This window comes from Aquarana catesbeiana, linkage group LG02 (genome assembly GCF_042186555.1).
Source record: "Aquarana catesbeiana isolate 2022-GZ linkage group LG02, ASM4218655v1, whole genome shotgun sequence".
Classification (NCBI taxonomy): Eukaryota; Metazoa; Chordata; class Amphibia; order Anura; family Ranidae; genus Aquarana; species Aquarana catesbeiana.
The window spans coordinates 346077990-346096550 of NC_133325.1; positions in this window are offsets into that span (position 1 = coordinate 346077990).

Consider the following 18561-nt stretch of genomic DNA (forward strand, 5'->3'; position numbering starts at 1 on the left):
AAACAAATTTTATGGAGATCACTAGAAAATAATTTTTAAGTAATCGTAAAAGAAAGCTTGATGAAATAAAAAATGATAAAAAATGAATATAAAAAATAATTGTAAACATTATTATGGAGATTGGGCTTTTAAAAAATAGAATATTATTCATGAGATGAGGATAAATAAGGAAGAAATACGTTTGTGAGAACTCTGTGTGAATATGAGCAGCAAAACAACTACAGTCTTCTAGCATTATAAAGAATAAAAGAATGCACTACATTAAAACATCACAGATTTAGCAGCACAGGAATGTGCTAGCTCCAATATGAACGCTAGTTTTACCACACCAAGCGCTTCCGTCTCATACTTGCTTCATACAATGCGTTGTTTTTGGTCCGTCGGCACAGCATACAGACGAGTGGTTTTCACTATAGGAATTGGTTCCGTCGGAAATATTTAGAACATGTTCCATTTCTAGGTCCATCAGAATTTTCAAAAAAAAAAAAGTCCGATGAGGCATACACACGATGAAAAGCTTCTGTCTGACTTTTTCTGTCGGACCTTCCCCTTGTGTGTACGTGGCTTTAGATGGAATTGAAGCTGAACTCCAGCTAAAACTTTATAAGCAGTTAAAGCTATTTTTTTTTGCTTTTGGCATAAAGGTTTTACATAAATACAAAAAAAAAACTGATCATTGTAAGCATGGTTGAGACAAACTTAAATGGTCTGTTAAAGTAAGTTAAAAAAATAACAGACTGTTACCTTTAATTTTACCAGGTGAATATAAGCTAAAAAAGCCCCCAAAAAAGAAAATGAATGCAGCCACCACATCTACGTAATAGTTGGCTGCAATTTAATACATTTTTGTTTTTGGGTTTAATACCACTTTAACCTTTATAAATGATAAGTGTGCTTTAAGATAAGGTGTACTTATCCTTTTTTACCCCCTTCCTCCTAACTTAACCTAATGCATCCTCCTCCACAGATGCACACTTACCTTGATTTGATGGTTGCAATTTTGTTGTTTGTTTAAATCCGGTACAGCAAGTCATCAAGGTCCTGATCAAGTCTTCACAATAAAGTCTCAAAGATTTCTGTGGGACTGCCTCTGATCTTTCCAGCCACAAAATGCAGCCCTATACAAGTCTAGGTGTGTCCAGCACAAGACTTGCACTGCTGGATGCTAACTGTTGCTGCTGGATATAAACAAACAGCAGAGCTGCCATCGAATTAGGGTAATGCATCTATAAAAGGAAAGGGTTGAAAGGGTTAGGTCAGGGGAAGGGACAAAAAGGATTAAACTCACTTAAAAAAAAGCATTTATTGTATATATTTTAGGGGCTACACATCGAAATGCTTTGTGAATATATTTTATTTATAAATAGATTCCACTGACTTGTTTATTTCATAATAATTTTATTTGATATAATTTTTTGATTTTAGAACCTGACAATGGAACATGAGATGGTTCAGTTTCATTAACAGTGCCAATATTTTTCCATATGCTTTTTAAAACAATTAAATTGTTGGAACAATATACAGTGGCACATTTCAAATTTAGTCCTACTTCAGGTTTCTTGCCAAAGTAATGTAACAAATAAATTACAAATAAACCCCAAGTTATGTATTCCCACATTGTATAGAAACTCTGGCTTATATAAACCATCATTTCACAGATAAAGCTGCTGACCTTCTGTCTTTTATGTTGTTTTCTATAACCCCCTTTTATTTTAAAGTGAAAGTTTAAGCAATATATAAGTCTTCTGAAAAACACTGCTTCCCCTGTCCTCCTACCTATGATAAATACTGTTTGTAAATGAGATGTGTGAAAATACTTTTTCTTGAATCTGCTTTGATCCTGTCTTATGATGCAGAAGCTTTGGCTCCCCTGTTCCAGAAAGCACTCAACTCAAGCTGAATTGCCGGAGCTGTGACATCAGTGAATTCCAGATTTAATGGAATCAAACTACTATGTAATTAGAGGATGACCTGCAATTTATGGAAAAAAAAACACAATTACGTTTTTTGCAAACTAAGCTAAAACTTTAACCTTGGCATTATGTGTGTTTAACCTATTGTGAAGTCTGCAAATTGTTAACCTTAATCTGAATAACATTGAAGTCATTTTCAAAGCTAATGATGTGATCATCAAAAAAGGGCATGGGGAGCTAGGCACTGCCATGGGTGACAAATACCAATAAAAAAAGTAGAAAAATTCTGTACTGCAAGGAGAGTGTCCATACTTTAATGAAACTTCAAAGACCACCTGCCAAAAACACCAGTCTATTAATTTACATGCTTTGGAGTTGTTTTTATTTATTTTATTTTTTTTCACAATATTTTATTGGTAAAGAAAAGTAGGTTTACAATGCTTTTGAACAGGGTGCCAGAAGCACCATTATCAATTACAATGAATGTTATAACAGTTATGTTCAGAACAAGCAAGCATAAATAGCTGCAATGAAAATCAAGTCTAAGTCAACAAAGTAAATATTAATTAAGACATAAGGTTTGGTTATGTTAAGTCTGCTAAAGTTCAATGTTTACTACAATAAGAATTCTTCTGTCTGGTGCTAATTTAGATTTGGGTGTGTTTTGTGGATAGAATTGGGTATCCAAGAGTTGGTATGATAACTACAAACCTTGAGTGTGATATTTCGCCCACGTAACATATGACCAAATCTGGTTGAATACCAGTGCTCAATGATATAGAGTTCTATTGATTATAGAGGGTGGTTCGAGATGTAAACCCTAATGCCCTGTACACACGGTCGGATTTTCCGATGGAAAATGTCCGATCGGAGCGTGTTGTCGGAAATTCCGACCTTATGTGGGCTCCATCGGACATTTTCCATCAGATTTTCCGACACACAAAGTTGGAGAGCAGGAGATAAAATTTTCCGACAACAAAATCCCATCGCGTCAATTCCGACCGTGTGTGGCCTGTTCCGACGCACAAAGTGCCACGCATGCTCAGAAGAAATTCCGACACGGAACAGCTCGGTCTGGTAAAATGAGCGTTCGCAATGGATACAGCACTTTCGTCACGCTGCAATGTTAAAAATGGTTTAATACAGCGCACTCTCTTCTTCTTTATAATGTGACAAGAATTAAGTAGTTTTGCTGCTCATATTCACACACACTTCTCACAAACTTATTTTTGTGTTTTTTTCTTGGGATTCCCGGAATATATTGTTATTTTTTACATCTGACAGAATTTCTTTTTTTTTTTTTTTTTTTTTTTTGTGATTTAAAGCCATTTTTGGTTTAGATTTTATGTTTGTATTTTTTCAAAGGCTGATCTTTGTTTAATGTAATTTTTATTTTTACTACAGACTATTTTTGTGTGTGTTTTGTGTGTCAAGTTACCACAACACCATTGATATCCTTTATTATTTAATCTTAAGGAGATTGTTTGTTGTTGGTGTCCCTTGTTAATTTCACATTGTATTTTTGAAATGTACCTGAATCCTCACAAACCAACTGTCCTTTTTGAAGTCAAACACACATAGGCAAGTATAATTCAGAACCAAACAAAGAGGGAGGCAACACTGAATAAACATGAGAAATTAGTGAAGCCTGTGACCCCCAGGGCAGACATCAATTCTTGAACATCAAAATTGGTGGCCTGAGGAGTCCATATGTAAGGGAGGGCAGTCTGGTCCAGAATTTGCAGAGATCCGGAAAGCAGCAGATGACATCTGTGTCCCCAGGCTGTGGTACCACAAGAAGCTGCATCTTTTGGCAGACCAGACTGGATCCAGGGTCCTCACTTTCTGGTCTTCCTTCCACGCTTCATTCCGGGCTGTGGCTGTGCTGTTGGAGATGTGGCAGGAGGAGGAGTAGGACCTGGAGGAGGAGGAGGACTGGGAGGACCTGGAGGAGGAGGAGGAGAAGGAGGAGGAGGAGGAGGACCTGCAGGAGGAGGAGGAGGACCATCTGTGAGTTTGCAAAGGTGTGTCTGAGATGTAATTTGGCCCCTCATACCTTTATTAAGAGCTCCAATATGAGCGACTCACATATGAGTTGTTGTCCCTCCTCCATCCTCTGCGTTTTAGAGGCAATAATGGCAGCAATGTCCTCCTCTACGGTGTGTGGTGCTCCCAGGGCCTCTGTAGCCCTCCAAAAGAGGCCTATGGCAGCCTCCTCTAGGGCACTCCTCCTCCTGCCACTTTCTCTTTCCAGGTGTTGGGGAGGGACCTGCAGATCAGGCAGCCGGCTCGGCCCGGCCACCTCCTGGCTGAGACTTCCCTGTGTATGAAAAAGGGACATGGTTTTAGTTTTTGCATCATCAATCACAATCCTAAATTAGTACTCCAAACTAACATCTAGTTAACATCATTGATTGGACAACCAGCAATATTTAGAGGAATGCTATACCTGGCTCAATCTGGGCTCCTCCACATTGTTGCCTTATAAGTTTATGTGAAATCTCCATTAATAACTGTAAAATATTGTATTGATGAATATATTTCATTTAGCTGGCATCTATGAAAGACGGGCAAAAAGAGGTTCATTTAAGCTTTGGCTAAGAGCAGAGAATGTGGGCCAAGGCTTGTATATACAAACAATGGAGAGCCAATTCCATTGTTCTACACCTACTCCTTTGAAAGGGTGCCATGCTGGGATATGCATTGGACCTAACTTCCTGGGGAAATGCAATTAACACACTTGGCCCACATAGTCACAAGGATTTGCATGAAAGGGGTCCGACTTATGGAGTAAGCCCTCCAATCATGATCCAAGCTAGGCCAACCAATGAGACATCAGCTTGGTTTGATATACTCAGAGCCAAGGGGGGGGTATCTCTCTTTCTGATAAGACCAGCAAGCTTAAAGGAGCTTTGGTAAGGATGGGTAATTATGGGAAAGGAATGCCCTTTTACTTGTAACTGAATATGTGTGTAGATTACTGTATTGAGGAATATACTCTATATTCCTTCATGTAAATACTTTATTTCAACCTAATATTTTCTGCCTTGATGTAAGGCGATAGATAGATGATTGTGTATTAGCTAGACTTTCAACTGCTTCCTAATAAATGTTATTATATTTTAAGCTTTCACTCTTCGTCGAAAAGAACTCTTATTTAACCCACCTCATATCTATGAGATATGAAAAATCTTAAATATAGATTTTTCAGGGTAACAGATGGCGACCACTGAAGTAGATTACAAGACTGAAAGTATTTAATATAATACCGAGATTTGTGTAAGGCAGATTAAGGTTATTGGGGGGAATTTAAACTCAGTCAGTTTGTCCCGGAAATTGGAGGTCACAACAATTTTATCTAGGGAAAAATATAGGTAATTGTTTGTTTTATTAGTGGGTATTAGATGAACTCTAAAAAGGAGGGAGGATACACCACATATTTTGTTTTGCTTAATATCCCGTAATTATACTTGAAAAAAAGTACTTTGGATGTACCATTATAATCCGGATAAATGTAATGGGGAGGAAGTACAGAGCTGGAAAATTTTTTATTTTATTTTATTTTTATTTATTTTTTTTTTTTTTTGTTTCTTTTGGGCTCACCAAGCTTCATTGCTCTCTATCTAACTGTGCTGTATGGTGAGCACATGTGTTTCATTGAAAAGACACCGATTAAGGGTGGTCTTAGTTTTGTTGAAAAGGTTCAACAGATTTTTGTTTTTAATTTAAATGGTGTGTCCACTAAAGGCATAGTATTGTGTGTAGGACATTGGAAATGAGCTACAAGAGAGTAGTTTGGTTTATTTGTTTGCTTGTTTTTAGCTGTGAGAATTTACAAGCAGTAATATTTTCATTGGCGTGAGTTAAAGTACAAAACGGTGGACGTCTTGTTACTGAAGCTAATATTTGATAAAGATTATTATTATAGGGTATAAGGTGCCTCTAGCATACTATATTATACCTTGAAATTTTTTTTTGTTAAGGATAAACCCTATCCAAAATTATTTGATAATCTGAGTTTGTGGTAGATTTTTTTTTTTTTTTTTAAACTGAATTTGGTTTAACATTGGTGTAAACACGGCTGTGTTTACCTTTCTATTGTAAACCTAGAGGGCTACCCACCCTATTTGATCCTGGTGGCCTTACTATTGTTCCTTGTATCCCACGGGTCTATTGTTTTGTGGGTGTAGGCTCAGACAAGGTAAACTACAGTCTATTGTGTGTAGGCTACAGGCTAGTGAGTGTGTCTCCACTAAGCTGAAAGATTGTGTTATTGAGAGCTGAAAATATCTTTTATTTTCTATACTTTACTGTATTTTCAGAATTTTTATTCTATTTGAGTTTCTGTTTATTGTTTTGTCCCTACTTCTATAGTGACTGTATAGTACAGGGGAACATTTAACTTAATCTAGCTTACAAATTGTGCATATTATTTGTTGATAATGGCAGCCATGTCCTCTCTAGAAAAGTTTGTAGCAAGTTATACTCTTAAATATAGGAGCAATGAATTTGCATGTGATGCTAGATTACAAGGTTCTCCTTGGGCCTATGTCCAAGAGTTATTTGAAGAACAATTTAAAACAATCAAAAAGGATAAAAAGCTCAAAGGTTTAGCTGTAGCAGGCATGTATTCGGCTTGCATGGCTATGAATGCTAAAATACAGCAATTAGAAGATATAGTCTATAATAAAAATAGTACAATTTCTGAGAGGGAAAAGGAGAATACAGCTTTACATAACCAAGTACAAACCTTAACTACCCTTAATCAAATGGTTAATGCCTCACAGGAGGAAAATGTTAAAAAGTACAAATTGGCTCAAAAAGAAGTGGTACAATATAAAAACAGGCTAACCAAAGTGGAGACTGAACTGGACCACATAATTACTGCATATAAAGTGATCCAAAATCAGTTAGATGAAACTAAGAAAGGAAAATTTATAGATCACACACAGTGCACACAAACAGAGTCACAGTTGCTACAAACAATTTCAATTCTAAAAGGACAGGTGGCTGGGGCTAGCAGATGTGAACATGCTAATGCTACAGCACCTACTTGTGCCTATGAAATTGGGGACACAGAGGAATATGAAAAGTACTGGGGAGGTGAAGATATGGGTCCTAATTCTACTTTTCCTGTGGCGATGGGAGAAATCGCTGAGCCACAGGAAAATCGAGAATGCACCATGGTCACAGACCCACTAAACAATGGGGGCCAGCTGTCCACAAATGACGAGCAAGACAAGTTCCCCATCACGGGTAGGATCCAGACCCTCTCCTCTCCTGAAGGAAATCAAACACGTTTGGGGTTTGATAGTGAAGGAAATGAGGGGATTTCAGATGTATATCCAATTCAACCGGTAAAAACACTCAGGAGTGTGGCTGCTTTCAGTGGCAAAATTAAAACTAAGGAACACATTCCACACGCAACCAATGTACAACAGAGCTGTGAGCTCTTAGATGGGAGAAGGCCTAGTGGCCAGGTTAAGGCATCTTCCAGCCCAGGGCAGCATGTGCAATCTACACATACCATAGATTGTAATGCAACCAGGTTGAGTATTTCTAGAGACAACAGGAAGTTATCTCCTCCTGGAGAAGTTGTTAATTTCAACAACTCATTAAAAGGTGAGAGCTCTTTTGTAAATACCCCTAGACCTCCTAGGAAGACAGGAAAAGTGGTTAATCAAGTTGGAGCCATGGAATATTCTCAGCCTAAAACCACACCAGTTGTTAAGAGATGCTTTAATACTTTACAAAAGGTAAAGTGCTACACGTGTGGGTTATGGGGGCATATTTCGCAGTTTTGTTTGTCTTCTGGGAAAAAGTTATTTAAACACAAGCAATATACAACCAAGAGGCATGATGTGGAAGTATACTCACCGCGCTCGGGTGAAGGGCCTAGGAAATATGAAAATGCAAAATCATACATCCCTTCCTCAACTATTAAAGCCGAAAATGAGGCTTTACAGCAGGAGATTAGGCAAATTAAACAGGAACGGGATGAGTATGTGAAAGAATTCCAATCCTTTAAAAGAAACGTTATTGACTCCTTGAATTGGAAAAATGGAGGGAGTAATTTGTCCATCGAGAGACAAACCACTACACTAAATCCGGGGTGGCAATACAATATATAAGTTATGTTATAGAGTTCTATGGCATTTAAGTGTCACTATATCCAGACAGGAATGTCATGGACCATTTACCAATATACACGTATGAATGATGTATTGTTTGCTTTAAATAAAGTTAAAGAGAAAAAAAGAGGGGGATAGAGTTAATAACTGTTTTCTACAAGTTTTTTTTTCAGGTTAAGTGAGTTCCTGAAAATAAATGTACATATAAAGCAGCTGTATTGTAGATAGCTGTACATATGCGTAAAATACGTGCCTAACAAAGGTAAGGTGTAACAGTCCATTGTGTTGGTTTTTCTTTCTCTCTCTTCTTTCCTTTGTATTCTCCCAGTGGCCAGAAACGCCTAGCTATTCATTTGTAATTAACAAAGCTCTATCCAGAATGTATGGGATTAATTCTAAATGAATGGGTGTGTCTGAGTGATGGGATGCATGGGTATGAACGGTCCATGTGTAATCAAAGATTTTTTTTTTTTGTAGGGATGTACTCACCATGTTTTGTTTTTTTTTTTGTTTTGGCCATCAATAAGTGTGATCACACTAATGCGCATGCTTTGTACTGTTTATGATTATTTTATTAATTTTTCTCATTTGTAATGAGCTCAATACTGGTACCAGTTTAAATTAATACTTTTTTTTACAAGTTTATATGTATTCGCGAATAAATAACCTGTACACAGATAAGAGATCTCAATCCCTATAACTCTGAGAAACTGTAGGGATTTTGTTTTGATAATTTTTCCTTTTTCTGTGGCTTAGAGTGAAGTTTCATTCACTCTGATACGTGGAAAATACATAACAATGCATTGCTTTGCACCTTGTGGCATCTTATGGATTCAGTAGATCTGGTGTTTTGTTTTTCCTTCCAAATTGACGCATGTGCTGTTAATATGTGTAAAGGTTTTATGTCTACATGTTGTCTTCTTAAACTTTAAGTACTTACAAACACACCAGGTTTTCCTATAACTTTTTGTTTGTCAGAGTACAGATATGTGGGTGTGTCTGTACATTTTCGACTGTACTTACTGTGGATGGACGCATTATCTCAGCTGGAAGTCTGTTCCAATCCTCCACTACTAGTTTAGTCCATTATGAACCTCTCAGAGAGGTACAGTGAGGTGTTATTAATTTTTGAGTTTTGTATTTTAGGAGAAATACACAGACAAGGACAAATGATTGGACCCAGACTGGACAAAGTACTTTGAAACACAGAGGACCTTAAAACATAATTTTTATTTTTTTTTGTTTTAAGGAGAAGCCTTGAATCCAATTAATTGCAGTCAGGCCCAACTAAATTCTAAAAAGAAAAACATTTAAACATTTTTTTTTTTAAACAGAGATCCTGCTCTCTGTAATACAAGTTCTTGTGGCCTGATTGACTTGCAAATAGATTTTCACTGAGAGTCAATTAATATGTTAATCACCACCGACAGAGGGTGTTGCCTTTTGAATAGCTACAATGTTTGAAGGCAGTTTCAATGTTTTTTTTTGACAGAATACAGATTAAATTTTTTTTTTTAATTTGTTACATTTTTTCTCTCATTTTTATTCTTTTTTTTTTCTTAACGGTAATTTTTTTGTTTACAAAAAAAAACAAAGGGGGGAAGAAAGATTTTTAATTTTTTTTATTAATTCTTTTTTTTAATGTTTACTATTTTTCTTTCTTTCCTATAGTACCTTTATTTGTATTTATTTATTTATTTTTTTTTTATTGTGATTCTTGAGTTGGGTGTCACCAGGGTGAAATAAATGAATAAATAAATTAAAAAAAAGAGGGGAGTAGGGGGAACATTATATGGAGAACATTTAAAATGGTTAGAAATGTTGATATAGAATATTAAAGCTTCCCTATAGCATTTTGGGGAGGGACCAAGTTCCAACAGTTTTTCTTCTTCTCTTTCGACAATTGGATAATTGTTTTATATAAATGTATGTCATGGTAGTTATTACCAACTATGACAGTAACACCTTGTTACTCCTGGTGATGTGACTATTTTCTTTGTATATGTGACATACAACCCTCTCTACAGTTCTAATATTGGGCAGTCATCATATGTGGTCATTGATCAATTTTTTTTTTTTGTTTGTTGGTCAGTTTTCTTTTTTGTGCCATAACCAAGTTCAAAGAGCATTGCGTGAATATCATATAGATATACTGGGACTGGTGAGACTCATAGTGATTGGCAAATAGTAGGGAGTATAGTACAATTGTACTTAAGAGTAATTTAGTTTGATTGTTCCTGAAGCCACTAGTGACTGATGACATCACACTTATCAGTATTCTGAAATCAAGTTATTTTTGTCTGCGTAGGCGACACTGCCTAATCTGCACGGAGAACTCTTAAAGTGATGACCTCTTCTGTAGCCTGCTAAAGGCAGGACTCATACAGTAGCTACAGACTGTAGCCAAGGATGGAGCTATATGCCCAAAGGTTTGGCACCAGCCAAGGTTGAACGGAACACAGTTCCAGTAAAAGGGGGTTAGTGGTGAGTTGCGATGGCAACAAAACTCCCCCGAAACACGTGAAGGGTCATACACGCACACACAACGTGGTATTCCACAGAAGGTGGGGCAGAGGTACATGCAGGCATATGACAATGGAGGAAGAAAGATGGGGGGATGAAAATCAGACACCTGGCCGAAGGGCGTAACCATTCAAATTGTTACACATGTCACTGGGAAAGGGGTCTCATTAGTATGTCGCAGTATATCTATGACAATTCTAATCAAAGGTCCTTACGGCTCAGACTTACCAGACAAGCATTCAGTTGAATGCATATGTTTTAAATGTACTTGTGTTTTTCTTTCTCTACCTTTGTCCACATTAATAAAGTATAATCTTAGAAAGCCAGGAAAAGCTGGTCCCCAGGCTATTATTGTATGCTGTATCCAATTGGAATCACCAGTGAAGCCCGTCCCAGAAGCAAGGGCAACAGGACCAGATTCGCCTTATGGACTTTCGTACTGTTATTATCGGACTATTGTTATTATTGGACTGTTGAAAACAAGGATCCTCATGTTTTTTGTTTTTTTTTTTTTTCCTTATTGTTTTGTTTTGGTGCTGTTTCTCATGATTTCTATTTTGGACTTATGACATCCAGAACAAGTGATGACTACCAATACTGGGATCCAGAAGTGTGAACTGTAGAGATGGAGAGTTTAAAAGTTTTTTTTTTCTTCTCAAAGAGTTTTATTTCATTTCAGAGTGTAAAGCCGAAAGTGCCAAATATTAAAGGAGATTGCACATAAACCATTATTCTAGGTGTGGCCGAGTCTCATATTCTCAACTGGCCACAAGGGGCCATCTGTTGCCTTATAAGTTTATGTGAAATCTCCATTAATAACTGTAAAATATTGTATTGATGAATATATTTCATTTAGCTGGCATCTATGAAAGCCGGGCAAAAAGAGGTTCATTTAAGCTTTGGCTAAGAGCAGAGAATGTGGGCCAAGGCTTGTATATACAAACAATGGAGAGCCAATTCCATTGTTCTACACCTACTCCTTTGAAGGGGTGCCATGCTGGGATATGCATTGGACCTAACTTCCTGGGGAAATGCAATTAACACACTTGGCCAACATAGTCACAAGGATTTGCATGAAAGGGGGCCGACTTATGGAGTAAGCCCTCCAATCATGATCCAAGCTAGGCCAACCAATGAGACATCAGCTTGGTTTGATATACTCAGAGCCAAGGGGGAGGTATCTCTCTTTCTGATAAGACCAGCAAGCTGAAAGGAGCTTTGGTAAGGATGGGTAATTATGGGAAAGGAATGCCCATTTACTTGTAACTGAATATGTGTGTAGATTACTGTATTGAGGAATATACTGTATATTCCTTCATGTAAATACTTTATTTCAACCTAATATTTTCTGCCTTGGTGTAAGGCGATAGATAGATGATTGTGTATTAGCTAGACTTTCAACTGCTTCCTAATAAATGTTATTATATTTTAAGCTTTTACTCTTCGTCGAAAAGAACTCTTATTTAACCCACCTCATATCTATGAGATATGAAAAATCTTAAATATAGATTTTTCAGGGTAACAACATGTTGTTGCCTGGAAGGCCCAGGTTGGGCGTCAGAAGCCTCAGCTGGAGGGGAAGGAAGCATGGAAGGAAGACTGGAGAGGGATGACCTGGGTTCAGTCTGGCCTGTCAGAAAATGCAGCCTGTCATAGTACCACATCCTGGGGACATAGATGTCATCTGCTGCTCCAGATCTCTGCGAATCCTGGACTTTCTGGCGCCCCCTTACATGAGTGCTCCTCAGGCCACCAATTAAGATCTTCAAAAATGTGATGTCTGCCGTGGGGATCACCTGCTTCACAATTTCCAACAATTTATCCAGTGCTGCCTTCCTCTTTGGTTCTTGTAATGTGGGTGGTTGATCTCCCACAGACATGGCAGCTCCCTTAACATATCAATGAATAGTGACATGAAGTCATTATCTTGTAATAAGATATCCATGTTCACTGCAAGACACAACACAAGACAAAGCCTAATGTCAGACAAAACTCTCCTAATCTTGTTACAATATAGGCCTCAATCTAGAAGCAGTATAGGCACAAGTTTGTCTCTTACCTTCGTTCTTACGATCGGCGTGTCAAATGCTCCTTCGTCCGCTCACAGATCGTATGTACTACGCACGCGTGTTACGCTTTATACACACTGCGCATGCATGTAACTCTGCCCGCCCCGACGTTCTTTCTAGTCTATTCCCCGCCCCTTTTCGTTTGGCACAGTGTGTGAAGAGCACATGGCGGAGTCAGAGCAGGTGCGTGCTAATTATAGCAACGAGGAGGAGGAAAGCCCGGATCCGGACACGTCCCGATCCAGAAGGAGAAGATTTAAGGCCACAAATATGTCCTTTGGGGAGATGTTGGAGATGGTGGACATCCTGAAGAAGGCTGACTATGACGGGAAGTATGGACCTTACCCCAACCCCAATATCCGAAAGGCCAAGATCATGGCGAAAGTGGTGAAAAGTCTGCACCAGAATTTCGGGGTACGACGATCAAAAGATCTGCTCAGGAAGCGGTGGTCGGACCTAAAATTAAGAGAGCCCGAGCAGTACCGAAAGATTCGGAGAGTGCTGCAAAAAAGTAAGTAGTGCTGTGTTCCTATTCTTTTTGTCTTTATTACGTTCGTGCTGCTCCATATGCTTTTCTTAATTGTACTGTTTCTAAAGGCCAATTTTAATGTTCATGGGCCCATTATTCGTTCGTATCAAACATTTTTTTTTTTCACCCTCTAAAACACCATTGTTTAGGCCATATGCATTTTCCTACATTTTTTAGGGCCTACTTGGATGCAAAATATTTGGTTGTGTAGATGGGTTTGTTACTAGAATGAAATGCAAACTAGATTGTGTGTAAGGAGAGGACACTGAGCAGCTGTTTTCACATCTGGACGCTGGAGCACTAGTGTGGGACACAAGAACACCATTTTTATTAGGGGGGGGCACACAGGTGCTCCAGTGTATACTATAGGGGGTCTCCATCTGTGAAGCATGTACTAAACAGGTAAAGTATTGCAGGTTGACAAAGGACAATAAACAAGCGACATCTTTGAACTCTGCTAAAATTGACAATTGTACCCCACTTCCAAGCAATGTTTCCTATTTATAGTTCTGCCATCAAATCACTGTGTGCTAATTATACCCTTTTTATTTTACATAGGGGAGAAAAGACTCTGAGGACACCCCTCATCCGAGGAGACCACAGACCCCCCACCTGTGGAAGAAGGTGAAATACCCCCAACCCAAGTGGAGCAGGAGGAGGAAGAAGATGTGGTTGAAATTGGCACCACAACAGGTGAGTGTCTGCGACCACAGACTCAGGTAAGAGATGGATGCTGGCAGATTTGTGATACCTGTTTTTGTTTGTTTTCTCTCTTTTTAGGTGATCGTGTTGTTAGGGATCGAGATCCGTTCACATCAGAAAATGCCCAGATGCTGATCGGGGAGATCATGGGGTGTAATTTAGAATTGGAGAACCTCAAGTCAAAAATCAATGACGTGATTCAAAAAAATAATAACATCATTGATGTTTTGGGGCGAATTTAATACCCCACAAAATCACTTTTGTTTGGTACAATGTTTAAAATATTTTTAAAATGTTTCGAAAAGCCAAATTTGGAGGATGCACACAGTGTGCCAACATGTGCTATCTGCCATCACGGGAGATCAATGGACGCGTTTTGGGGGTACAACCCCTTCCTCAATAATAAAGTAGCGGTGAGGAAGGGGTTGCTCCCCCAAAACACGTCCCTTGATCCCCCGTCATGGCAAGTCGCACATGCTGACATTCGTAAATTGGTGTGCATCTTCCAAATTTGGCTTTTCAAGGGGTGATTTGACCCCATCTGAACGCAATATCAAACACAGTTCCTAAATACTCATGTCTGATATTGCCTTCAGGTTTTACCATATGTGAACTTTGTAAGTTCAAGTTTTTTGTCTTTCTTGTTGGTTTTACACAGGCCTGTTTTATCGTAAATGGACATTTCTATTTTTGATAATGCCACCCCAAAAATTGTTATACAACAAACATGTTGGTTTGTTATAAAAAAACGTTTCTAAATGCACATGTGATTGTGCAGGTATTAAAAAGTTTGTTAATCAAGAATGTGTGGATTATTGTCTCAACGCTACAACACTTTTGTGGTGATGTAATTGTTGTTTTCGTAGAAAATGGTGGTTATTTCCTAAGGGCAAATCCTCTTTGCACTACAAGAGCATTTTCATTGCAGTTTCAAGAGCACCTGTAGTATAAAAAGTGTATACGCCTTTAGTATATAACAGCCAACAGTGCTTTGTATAAGGTTACACAATCACACAATTTACAGGACTCCCCACATTGCTGTCAGGCTCAGCTAAAACAAACACAAGCAGTAAATGTCCACAAAGAATTTCTTTTTTTTGCTTTTTTATTTGAAAAAGGCTTCACAAATTTGCAGGCATATTGATGGCCCCCCTACCCGCAAAGAACTCCAGGTATCGTAACCGAACATCACGGGCACTCAGGGAGGGCAAGCCAGGGCGGCCGCTTTCAAGCGCCGTCAGTGTTGTTTCAGGGATCACTCCGGCCTCAGGCCCAACTGAGCCAGCATAGTTGGCCGAATGTTTCCGTAAAAAGTTATGGAGAATACAGCACGCCATGATTATATGATTAAGTTTATACTCCGCCATATGGATAGGTGTCAGAAATAGGCGGAACCGGCTGGCGAGGATTCCAAATGTGTTCTCCACCACTCTTCGGGCTCTGGCCAGCCGATAATTAAAAACCCTCTGTTCCGGGGTGAGGGTCCTCATCGGGAATGGCCGCATAAGATGGTCCCCCAGCGCAAACGCTTCATCAGCAATGAACACAGATGGGAGTCCTTCCACATTGTCCTCTGGAGCTGGCAAGTCCAAGCTGCCATTCTGGAGACGCCTGTAGAAGTCCGTCTGGGCGATGATTCCACCATCGGACATCCGGCCATTCTTCCCCACGTCCACATACAAGAAGTCGTAATTAGCCGACACCACCGCCAACATCACAATACTATTGAACCCCTTATAGTTGAAATAGTACGACCCCGAGTTGGGTGGTGGGATGATGTGGACATGTTTCCCATCAATTGCCCCTCCGCAGTTAGGAAAGTCCCACCTCTGGGCAAAGTGGGAGGCCACAGTCTGCCATTCCTGTGGCATGGAAGGAAACTGTTGAGGAAAAAATAAAAATATTAATATTTTTGCTGAGAAACATGGCAAGCAGATTAGGCACAAACATTCTGGGGCAACCTCCAGATAGCATTTATTAAGGAAAATTTAACAACACCAAAGTATAAGGTACACCTATCATATTCCCCCTCCCCCCCTCTCATGGGCCATTTCTAACATTATGGGGGGTGGGGAAATCTTGGACAGGTAACCCTTTTCACTTCATTGAGAGATGAAGGCCTAAATACAGGGTATTACTTGGAACAGCCCCTCCTTAGTAACACTATTGGCAGCCCACTGGACAGGTAAGAAGTGTCATAATACAAAGATATAAATACACACTGTACACATTTGAGCACATTTGGACATTCTGCTATTACCTATCAAGATAATAATAGGATCTAAAAAGTTTAAACACTACCATTGGAAAGTATACAGGCAGGCCCTTGCACTACATGCTTTGGGGAATTCACCCATACATCTGACCACAAAAGAGATGGGTATAGTGTGTATGGGTTTGGCAAAGTCAGCAGATAGATGATTGAGGATAGATAGAGAATTGGGATCAGCTGACTTAGCAGTTGGGGGGAGGGAGGGTTACTAAAAATGATTTGGGGACACCACAAAAAAAAGCCTCAGGCACTCTGCCTGAATTTAAAGCACAAATTACATTTCAAAACATTTTAGGGGGTGTTTGGGGTAAAGCACTACTATGGAGCTGACAAAATACATTGTTAAGTGACTACATTGGGTGAATATAGGGCCGTAGACCATGTTGGGGAAGTTAGTGAAGGACAATGTGTATGAAGGACCTACAAAATTAATTACCTAAAAAAACAGCATGCATGAGGACAAAGGGGACATTCACAGCATATTACAATCATGGTAATTAGGGAATGAGGAAAGAAATACAAGGTATTAGCAAACATTAAATGCAATAAAATGTGATATTAAAGGCTAAAAATCTTACCTTCATATACTCCTTCTGCAGGACCTGGATGATGGCAGAACAGGTCTCTGGGATAATGATACCCAGAGCCTATGGGGAGATGCCTGTCGAGAACTTCAAGTCCTGCAGACTTCTCCCTGTTGCCAAATACCGCAGGGTAGCGACAAGCCTCTGCTCCGGAGTGATGGCTTGCCTCATGCAGGTATCCTGCCTGCTAATATAAGGGGTCAGCGAAGCCAACAAACGGTGAAATACGGGGTCCGTCATCCTGAGAAAGTTCCTGAAATCATCAGGATTATTCTCACGGATCTCACGGAGCAAAGGCATATGAGAGAACTGGTCACGCTGAAGCAACCAATTCTTGGTCCATGAACTCCTCCCCACCCTGTTCATGGACTGGACTTGTGTCAAGGTCAGGACCCCAACACCAAGCCCCCACACAGCACGAACTCTACGAGGAGTACGCATACGCAACATGGCTAGAAAACGGTCGGCTGCTCAGAACGAAGTAACAAAACGCACTGAAGAACAGCAAGGCCTGTGAAGAGCGACCTGAAAAACAGTAACAAATGCACAAGAACACACTGACAAGTCAATGGTACTTGCTTGCACGCACTGAAGAGCAGATACAAACCCACAAGCACAAACTGAACAGCAGAAAACGATCTGAAAGCCATGAGTCTGAAAAAGCGTGAATCGTCTCTCACCAAACTTTTACTAACACGAGATTAGCAAAAGGAGCCCAAAGGGTGCCGCGCTTGGTTCTGAACTGGCCTTTTCTAGTCTCGTCGTACATGCTTGACGTCACCGCGTTGTTGGCGATCGGAAATTCCGACAACTTTGTGCGACCGTGTGTACGCAAAACAAGTTTCAGCCAGCATCCGTCGGAAAAAATCCTAGGATTTTGTTGTCAGAATGTCCGATCAATGTCCGACCGTGTGTACGGGGCATAAGAGAGAGGAGAAAGGAAAAAAAAAGGGGAAAGAAGAAAAAAGGGGGTGGATAAGGGGAGGGAAATGAGGAGAGAGAGAGAAAAAAAAGAAAGAAGGGGAGTGGGGGTGGGGTTGGGTTGGGGGAGGGGGTATAGTTTACCTCCCAGTCTCTGCTAACATTCCCTAAAAGTAGATGCAAGATGGATAGAATAGCCTAGTCTGAAAGTTTTGGATATGTAATTTGATATCTCAAGAAGGGTCCTCCCTCACTTATCCCTTGTTGGAGTTGCTTTTAAGCTGAATATGGTGTTATTGAACAGTATAATTCTCACAGACAGTGTTAGAGACCCTGTATTCTGGCAGCACATGTGTAATTGTAATGCAATTTATTGCTCGGTTTAAGTACAGCAGCAGCCCACAATCTGATAACTCGCCCCAACCTACAACTTGAAAAAAGGCTATATAGTTGTGGCTGTGACACCAGATTTTTTTTTTTAGTGGTAACAGGCCTGAATTATACAGTAGAAGTAACAGATCTAAAAGTTATAGGAAAGTTTACTGTTATGAATAAATAAAGCTAAAGCCCTTAACTTAATACAAATTATCCAAGGGCAAAACAGCTTAATGGCAAAGTATGTGAGCTTGGTTTTTCACAGCACAGCATTGCATTTTCTTAAAAGTTTAATAAAAGAGAATGCACAAAAACAGTTCAAAACCACAAACCTCTTCTAAGATTTAAAAAAAAAAACATTTATTTTTGTTTTCTTCATTTAGTTTTCCTTCTCATGGGCTCATGCACTATGTTGCTCCTCCTCCTCCTCCTCAGGGCCCAGGGTTTCCATTTTTTCTGTACAGCTCATGCAACTTTATTCTCCTCCTCTTCTCATAATAACCACTTTCTTTATTATTCTGCTCATGCGCCCTTTTTCTCTT